Consider the following 9,457-nt stretch of genomic DNA (forward strand, 5'->3'; position numbering starts at 1 on the left):
TACCATTGTTAAAGCAACACGGTTTCTCTGCAAAAAGAAGCTTTCCCTTCCTCTCTCTAGCCAGCTAAATCAGAATGTAATTAGGACAAAGAAAAGAAATCTGAAGCTCAAACAAAAACTGTATTGTTATGAAGTTTAAAGGTGAATTTGTACAAATATCAAAAACTAATTAAGCAGAACAGGTGATATTTAACTACTTTGAAACTTTGAGAAAGGAAAATTGATTTTTGTCTCATTGGATTAAATTACATTTTCATATTGATTGACACAAAGCACTTCTGTTACTTCTCTTCCAGACAAGGTAAATACACTAGCTGCTATTTATTCATGAAACCCTATCTCTCAAAATTTCAGAGAATGTTATTCTAGCATTTTATTATTGAACAAATATTTTGACAGGTGATGATATTTTAGAAGATAAACAGAAATATACATCCATCTACTTCCTCTATGTAATTTAGACCTAGAAAATAAGGTATAGAAGTGGTAGAGTATAGTCACAGGTCAGTTTTGTGTGCGATGTAGATTAAGATCAATGGAATCAATAAAGTTTAATTAAAACTTTAACCATTCATTATTTTTGTCAGTTACAAAGCTAAAGAGTTGAGCTAAGAACTGCTAGAATTTCAATAATCGTTTTATTTCATTTACTTTCCCAAAGTCACTAATGGATAAGGATAAAAACATGTAAGCCCCCTAGAACCATTAAACTAAAAGAAATTTTAAAAAAAGTATCCTAAGAAAATGAAGCAGAGAAGAGGATCAGAATATAGAAAGAATTTTATTTTCTAAACTATAAAATACTCCCATCTCATAGAAAATGCACCAGTTTTAACTGATTTGTTTGTTTTGTTTTGAATTTTGGTTGTAAAGTAAATATTGTGATAACCTGCTTGGAAAGAGGGAGAAGGTTTAGAGAAGCAATCCGAAGTTAATCTTGAAAGAATGAAATAATTTTTATGATCACTGTTTTAGGCTTTTATTATGCTGATGGAAAATATGAGCTAAAAAACAGTGTGGACTTTTTGAATAGTAGAGAGGATTTATTTATGGTTTTATGGAATAAGATCCAGAAAAGAAATACAGCACAAAAATTTAAAAAATAAAAATCTCATGAAAAACTCAGAGCTAATCGATAATTTTATCATTGTTCTAATTTGTATTCTCAAACTAAAACTTCAAATGGCTTTCCTTCTTACACTGAATGAAAGTCAAGATATTCAATGGGCTTTAAGAGGTAATAAATGACCTTACTCCTAATTACTTTTCTGATCTCATTTCTTAATATCCTCTACACTGGTTTATTCTGCTCTAGCTACACTGTAATCATTGCAATTGTGTAAATATTCTAAATACACTCACAACTCAAGTCCATTGTAGCATCTGTATCCTATATCTCAGGTGACTTGCTTGTCACTTCCTTCAACTCTCTGCTTACATAGCAAGGGGTGCTTCCTTAATAGTCCTATATCAAATTTCATCACTCTTCTCTCACTTTGCTTTAATTTTTCAGTTATATTACCACTTTTTGCAATATTGTATTTGTCTGCTTTTTTGTTATTGTCTGTTTTCCCCCCAAAAGTCTGTCTCCCCTGTGAAAGCGTAAAGCCTGTTTTGTTCACTCATATCCTAGTACCTGCAGGAGATTCAATAAATATTTTCTGAATGAACAAATGGATCTCCTTACCTCTCAACAGAATTTTTAGTATGAAATAAACTTTCATTTTTGTGTTATGAAGTTGATTGTCCCTTCGGGCATGGAATGAAGCATTTAGTAGAGCTCTAAGATAAATGCAGGCGAGCATCAGCTCATAGTTGCCTCCATGGTAATCACTGAAGTAGGCAGTTAATCTGAGAGAGAGGAGAAGCATCTCACAGGGTTATGTATATTTCCATGTTATTGAGGTACAGAAAAAAGAGACTGAGAAAGTACCTGTACTCATTACTTATTAAAGTGATAGCTATATAATATAAAAGAGTTTAGTAAAGTCCCATTCATTGGAAACTATTTAAATATGATTCAGGCATATGGCTTTACAGCAATTTAATGTGACCAAAAGATAGAAATGAATAAAATCAGATGGTTTAATATAGAAAAAATGCAACACACACACACACACACACACACACACACACACACACACACACACACACACACACACAAGCTCAGAGCTATCTTATAATTTTATTATTGTTCTATTTTGTATACTTAAACTAAAACTTCAAATGGCTTTCTTTCTTACACTGAATGAAATTCAAGGTAGTTTAGGGGACTTAAGGGGTGATAAATGACTTTACCCCTAACTATCAAAGGTGTTCTTTCTCCCTGGTGAACTTTTATCAGGAGTTGACAAGCGAATGATTTGAGGCCAAAAATGGTACAGCATGTGGAATTTCCTCTACATATATTCAAAGAGCAATCCTACCCGGCTCATCTCAGCCTGTTTCAAAAACTCTACAGATTAAAAAAGACAAACATTTAATTCTAGGCTATCTTTCCTCTTTTTCTTTAAAACTCTTAAAAAGTGTCATTTCCAATTGCCACTCCCCCCCAAAAAAAATAATAGTTACAAATCTAGTCTTAATATTTTCCCAATTATAGAAGAGAAAATTAGCTACTAGAAATACAGATGACTTTTAAGGGATTATATTGTCTCCTTTAGGCCACTAATGTGCCATTCAATGAGAATGAAATGAGAACCTATAAGAAGAGGAGAGACACTTTATTCCAGGTCATACCGCTAAGAAGAAGAGAGACACTTCATTCCAGGCTATGTCACTAAATCACTGATTTCATATATTCTATATTCATATAGAATAAAGTGCAAAAATATCTAATTGTCTTAACCAGTTAGATGTTTAAAAGAAATTTGAGAAAGGGCTTTGCACAGGCTGCCACTTCTGAATCTGAAGCCTAAATCGAACAAACCTTTTAAATGTGAATTACTCTGTTCTCTATTCTTTCAACGTATATGATAGCAGGGCTTATCAGTTAATGCTTTAAAAAACATGTTGAATAGTGATTGAGTTATAAAAGTTCTAGCATGAATTAGTGACTAGAAAAGGGACATATTTTAATTTCTGTTTGACATATATTGACAAGAACATTAAAAAGTTAAGAGACTGGCCATGCTTTTTTAGATACAACATCAAAGATATACTCTATGAAAGAAATAATTGATAAGCTGGACTTCATTAAATTAAAAACTTCTGCTCTGAAAAAGGCAATATCAAAAACCTCAGAATGCACAGGAGATGGAACCCTAGTCCCATGGCTCAGCCCAGAGTTGGCCTGATTGGGGCGAGGGTGCAGGGAGTGTGGCTGCCATAGCCTTGAGCCCCAAGAGGGTATTCTTGTGCTCAGCAGGGCTTGCCCCACTCTCTAAGGTGCATGGGCAGCCCATGCAAGATCCCTGCCTGACCGGGTGGGGAACGAGAGGCAGGGAGACATGCAGGTGCATTGAGCTGGGAGGATGTCTCAGAAAAGACCTATATTCTATCAGCAGGAGCTGAACAAGACAATCTGGGTGGTATCCAAGAGTTACCAGAACCTGTTTCTGTTGGATTCTTGGTGCCCATGGCTCTGTGTGTGCTGCTCTGTCACAAAAACTGAATTACGTGTGGCAGTGAAAATCAACTATCCAGACCATTTCAGTCCATTATTCAAGCCAAAAGGACCTGCAGAGAACTGTGGTTACTTATACAAAGCATAGAAATGTGATTGGTCTGTTGGATATTTTTATACCGGCAAGGTATCTGGAGGAATTCAATAATGTGTATCTGGCAACCCATCTTATGGAACCAGATCTGAAAAATATATTATGAAATGTCAGAAGCTTATGGATGACCATGTTGAGTTCCTTATCTACCAGATTCTCCAAGAGCTCAAGTAAATACATTCCAGTGACATAATCCACAGGGATCTAAAACCTAGTAATCTAGCTGTGAATGAAGACTGCAAGTTGAAGCCAAGAGATTACATTCAGTCTTTGACCCAAATGATGAAGATAAACTTCGCAAATGTATTTATTGGTGCCAATCCCTTGCTAGAGAAGATGCTTGTATTGGACTCAGAAAAGAAAATTACAACAGCATAAGCCCTTGCACACACCAATTTTGCTAGGTGACATGGTCCTGATGATAAACCACTGATGGATCCTTACAATCAATCCTTTGAAAACAGAGAACTCCTTATAGATGATAGGAAAACCTGACTTATCACAAAATCATCAGCTTTGTGCTGCCACCCCTTGACCAAGAAGAGATGGAATCCTGAGCACCTAGTTTCTATTCTGTTGATCCCACTTCGCTGTGAGGGGGAGCCCTCTCATGAGAATCTCTATAATATTATTTAAGTGCCTCTCGTTGCAAAGATTTCCTCCATGGTGAAGTAGGGGTGTGTCTGTGTGTGTGTGTGTGTGTGCATATGTGAGTGTGTATCTGTCTTTGTGTGAGGGTAAGAGAATATGTGCAAACTATGATCACAGTAATTTTACATGGAGTTACAGATGCTCCATAGCAGCCTCTGCTTGCTCTTCTCTGTGAAAGTCAGCTTAGGCAGTTAAGAACTGTCATCTTGTTAGGGTCTGTTAAATGCAAAATAAAAAAATATTAAATTTTTAAAAAAGCAATATCAAGAGAATGAAGAGACAAACAATAGCTAAGAGAATATGTTTGAAAAAGACACAGCTAATAAAGGTGCTGTTATGCAAAGATATACAAAGAACTCTTAAAAATCAACAATAAGAAAACAAACCATCCAATTAAAAATGGGCCAAAGACCTTAACAGACAGCACAGCAAAGAAGATATACAGGAAGCAAATAAGCATATGAAAAGACATTTCACATCATATGTAATCGAGGAAATGCAAATTAAAACGACCATGAGATACCACTACACACCTATTAGAATGGCACAAATCTGGAACGGTAGCAGCATCAAATGCTAAATGTTTATCAACAGGGTGTAGAGTAATAGGAACTCTTTATTGCTGGTGGAAACACAAAACATTATAGCAATAATTTTGCAGTTTCTTACAAAACTTAGTATGCTCTTATCATATGATCCAACAATCAGACTTTCGGGTATTTACCCAAAGAATGAAAAGTTATGTTGACACAAAATCTGTATGTGAATGTTTATAACAACTCTTCATAATAGCTCAAATTTTGAAGCAACCACGATGTTCTTCAGTAGATGAATGGATAAATAATGGATAAATAAACTGTGGTATATTGAGATAATAGAATATTATTTAACACTGAAAATAAATGATCTATTAAGCCATAAAAAGAAAGAGAGGAATGTTCGATTCAAATGACTAAATGAAAAAAGACAGTCTAAAAAGAATATGTAGGACATGATTCCAACTCAACTATATGATAGCTGGAAAAAAACAAAACTATGAAGACAGTAAACAGATCAGTTGTTGATGGGGTGAAGTGTGGGGGAGAGATAAATAGGCAGAGTGCAGAGGATTTTTAAGACAGTGAACATACTCTGTTTGATACTATAATGATGGATATATGTCATTATATATTTGCCCAAACCCGTAGAATATATAACACCAAGAATGAGCCCTATGTAAACGATAGACTTTGGCCAATTACAATGTGTCAATGTAGCTTAATCCTTAGTAAAAAAATTACCATTCTAATGATTGATTTTGATAATAGGGGAGACCATGCATGTGTGGAGGTAGGAGGTATATGAGAAATCTCTGTTCCTCCTTCTCAATTTTGTTGTAAACTTAAAACTGTTCTAAAAACAGTCTTTATAAAAATAAAATAAAATATGGTCTTTAAAAAATAAGTTAGAGGAACATTGGAACTGAAACTAAACATTATGAAAATTCTTGAATTAAATGAATAAAGAGATCTGACCTAACATTTCAAGTGAGATTTCTTAAAATACTCTTCCAGCAGAACTTAATTAAGAGCAGTGGCTATCAAATTTCAAGTTATCAGATTTCTACTATGATTATGTGTCATAGAAAAAAAAAATTAAAAGTTGCAAAGGGATGGTCTAAATCAGTAATATTTTTTAAAACGTGGTCCATAGGAGAGTTACGGTCAAGACGAGGGGGTAGGTAAATGCTGTGCTTGCTTCCTCTCATGACAACATTAAATTACACCTAAATTATAAAACAATCAACCTGGAGAACCATCTGAAGAGTAGGTGAACATAACTCCTGTAACTATGGATATAAAAAAAGGCCACATCAAGACTGGAAAGAGGGCCAAGGACACCAAACAGCTGGCTCTGCACCTACATGTGACAGTTGATCATCCAGGGGTCCCAGCTCCACTCTGGGGCTCCCTAGCCCAGAGTTTCAGTGCCGTGAAGAGGAAGCCCCACAAAATCTGGCTTTAATAATTAGTAGGGATTCTGACGATCCAGGTGAGGTGGAAGGTTACTGGAAACCCAGGTGTTCCCTTAATTTAAGGGGCCGGTGCACAGACTCACTCACTCACAGGCACTCACGTTGGGCTCCGTGGAGGGACAGCAACATGAGAGGCATCAAGACATACAGGGAAGAACTAGTGTTGTGTGGCTTAAGGTCAAGGAATGGAGGGACAATTAACATTGTTCCTCTGTTGAGCCATCTTCTTGTGCAGTCTACAAGCCAGTGCCTGTGATGAGCCCTTCCTCAACACAACCAAATCTAAATCTGAATTGGCCTGATGAAATCTGCTTTCTTCACTAAGGTGACTCTCTCAAATCCTGCCCCACCCATCTCATGAATTGCCAGAGGCATATTCTCAGTTAAGCAGCCAGGCCCTCCCAGCTCTCTCAGCAGGAAACTCTTTGGGCAGAAATTTGCAAGGCTCACTTCACGTAACTCCTGGGACAGTTTGAGTGGTAGACAACCAGTCTCTGCTAGAGCTGCGATATTTCTTGAACAAATCTCAAGGGTCTGCAGGCCCCAGGTGGATGGTGGTAGTCTCGGTGTAATCTCAGACTTTTGTGACTGTCCACAGCTCAGCACTGTCGCCAAATCTGGGTCTGCACTAACCTGGGAAGCCCTACCAGTCCCATCCTGGTGACTTCTCAGAACCTCACCTCACTTACCACCTTGCTTGCTTACCACCCAGGACTCCTTTATTTACTGAGCTTTGCAGGCAGCCAATAGTCAATCTCAGACCTCAGGGTGCCCTGGACCTTTTGTTGAGCTGTCCAAAGCCTGGTGCTGGTGGCAGCCAGCCTTGGTTTGCCTCATGGCCTCTCCCATGTGTCTTCAGGTCCAGCACAGGCAGTGACCAACTATAGATAACTGTGTAGCTCCTATGAGATACTTTCAGGTGGTCATAGGCAGTGAAATAAAAAGCTTCCCAGACAAGAAAAAGCTAAAGAAATTCATCACCATCAAGCCATGTTAAAGAAATGTTAAGGGGATTCCTGTAAAAAAAAGAGAAAAAACATAAATATGAACAATAAAATGGCAATAACTATCCATAATCACTTTCAATGTAAATGTATTAAATGCTCCAATCAAAAGACATAGGTTAGCTGAATGGATAAGAAAACAAGACCCATGTATATGCTATCTACAAGAGACCCATTTTAGATCAAATGACACACATAAACTGAAATTAAAGGATGTCAAAAGATATTTCATGCAAATGGAAATGAACAAAAGCTGGGATAGCCATACTTATATCAGACAAAATAGATTTTAAAACAAAGACTATAATAAGTGACAAAGAAAGACATTACATAATGAGAAAGGAATTAATCCAATAAGAGAACATAACCCTAGTAAACATTTATGTACCCAACATAGGAGCACCTAAATATATAAAGCGAATATTGACCGACGTAAAAGGAGAGATCGACAGTGATACAGTCATAGTAGGTTCTTTAACACCCCATTGACATCAACAGACAGATCTTCCAGAGAGAAAATCAACAAAAAAAGAGTGAGATTAAATGATACACTAGACCAGCTGGATTTAATTGATATATTTTGTGCATTTTACCCCAAAGCAGCAGAATATCCATTTTTCTCAAGTGCACGTTGTACAGTTTTAAAGATAGACCACATGTTGGGCCATAAAACAAGTCTCATAAATTTAAGAAGACTGAAATTATATCCATAAATAATGCACTATTAAACAATTAATGTGTTAGCAATGAAACCAAGGAAAAAAATCAAAAGACACCTTAAGACAAATGACAATGAAAACACAATGACCCAAAATCTATGGGCCACAGTGAAAGCAGTCTTAAGAAAATAATTCATAGCAATACAAGCTTAATTCAAGAAACAAACAAAAAAAAATCTCAAATAAACAATCTAACCTTACACTTAAAGGAACTAGGAAAAGAACAGCAAACAAAGCCTAAAGTGAATGAAAGAAAGGAAATAGTAAAGATCATAGCAGAAATAAATGAAATAGAGTCTTAAAAGCAATATGAAAGGTCAATGAAACCAAGAGCTGGTTCTTTGAAAAGATAAACAAAATTAATAAACCTTTAACCAAAGTCATCAAGAAAAATGAGAGAGGACCCAAATAAATAAAATCGGAAATGTAAGAGAAGTGACAACTGACTCCACAGAAATACAAAAAATTATAAGGAAAGACTACAAGTAGTTATGTGCCAACAAATTGGACAATCTGGAAAAAATGGATAATTTTTTAGAAAAGCACAATCTTCATAAACTGAGTCAAGAAAAAAGCAAGTAATCTGAACCAACCAATTACTACTAATGAAATTGAATCAGTAAACAAAATACTCCCAACAGACAAAAGTCTGAGACCAGATGACTTCACAGCTGAATTTTACAACATTTGAAGAATTAATACCTATTCTCAAACTATTCCAAAAAATTCAAGAGAAGAAAAGACTCCTAGGTTCATTGTATAAGGCCACTATTACCCTGATTTTAAAATAAGACAAGGAAATTACTAATATATATATATATATATATATATATATATATATATATATATATATATATATATATTAGCAAACAAAATATTAGCAAACAAAATATTAGCAAACCAAATTCAGCAATACATTAAAAATATCATACAATCAAGTTGCATTTATTCCTGGGATGCAGTGTTAATTCAATTTCTGCAAATCAATTAATGTGATACACCACATTAAAATATTGAAAGGTAAAAATTATATGATCATATTAATAGATGCAGAAAAAACTTTTGACAAAAGCCAGTATCCATTTATGATAAAAACTCTTGGCCGTGTGAATAGAGGAAACATACCTCAACATAATAAAGGCCATAAATGACAAACCCATTGCTAACATCATACTCGATGGGGAAAAGCTAAAAGTGTTTTCTTTAAGATCAGGAATACTACAAAAATGTTTACTTTCCCCACTTTTGTTCAACATAATATTGGAAGTCCTAGCCACAGCAATCAAACAAGTAAAAGAAATAAAAGGCATCTGAGTTATAAAGAAAGAAGTAAAACTGTCATTTACAGAT

At 35.5% G+C, this 9,457-nt stretch overlaps 1 pseudogene; it reads left to right on the plus strand.

Annotated features, from left to right (window-relative positions):
* Positions 1 to 3,473: 3,473 nt before the first annotated feature.
* LOC120588138 (mitogen-activated protein kinase 14-like) lies at positions 3,474 to 4,097 on the plus strand (annotated as a pseudogene).
* The last annotated feature ends 5,360 nt before the right edge of the window (positions 4,098 to 9,457 follow it).

The sequence above is a fragment of the Pteropus medius genome, unplaced genomic scaffold (assembly GCF_902729225.1).
Source record: "Pteropus medius unplaced genomic scaffold, Ma_sr-lr_union100, whole genome shotgun sequence".
Classification (NCBI taxonomy): Eukaryota; Metazoa; Chordata; class Mammalia; order Chiroptera; family Pteropodidae; genus Pteropus; species Pteropus medius.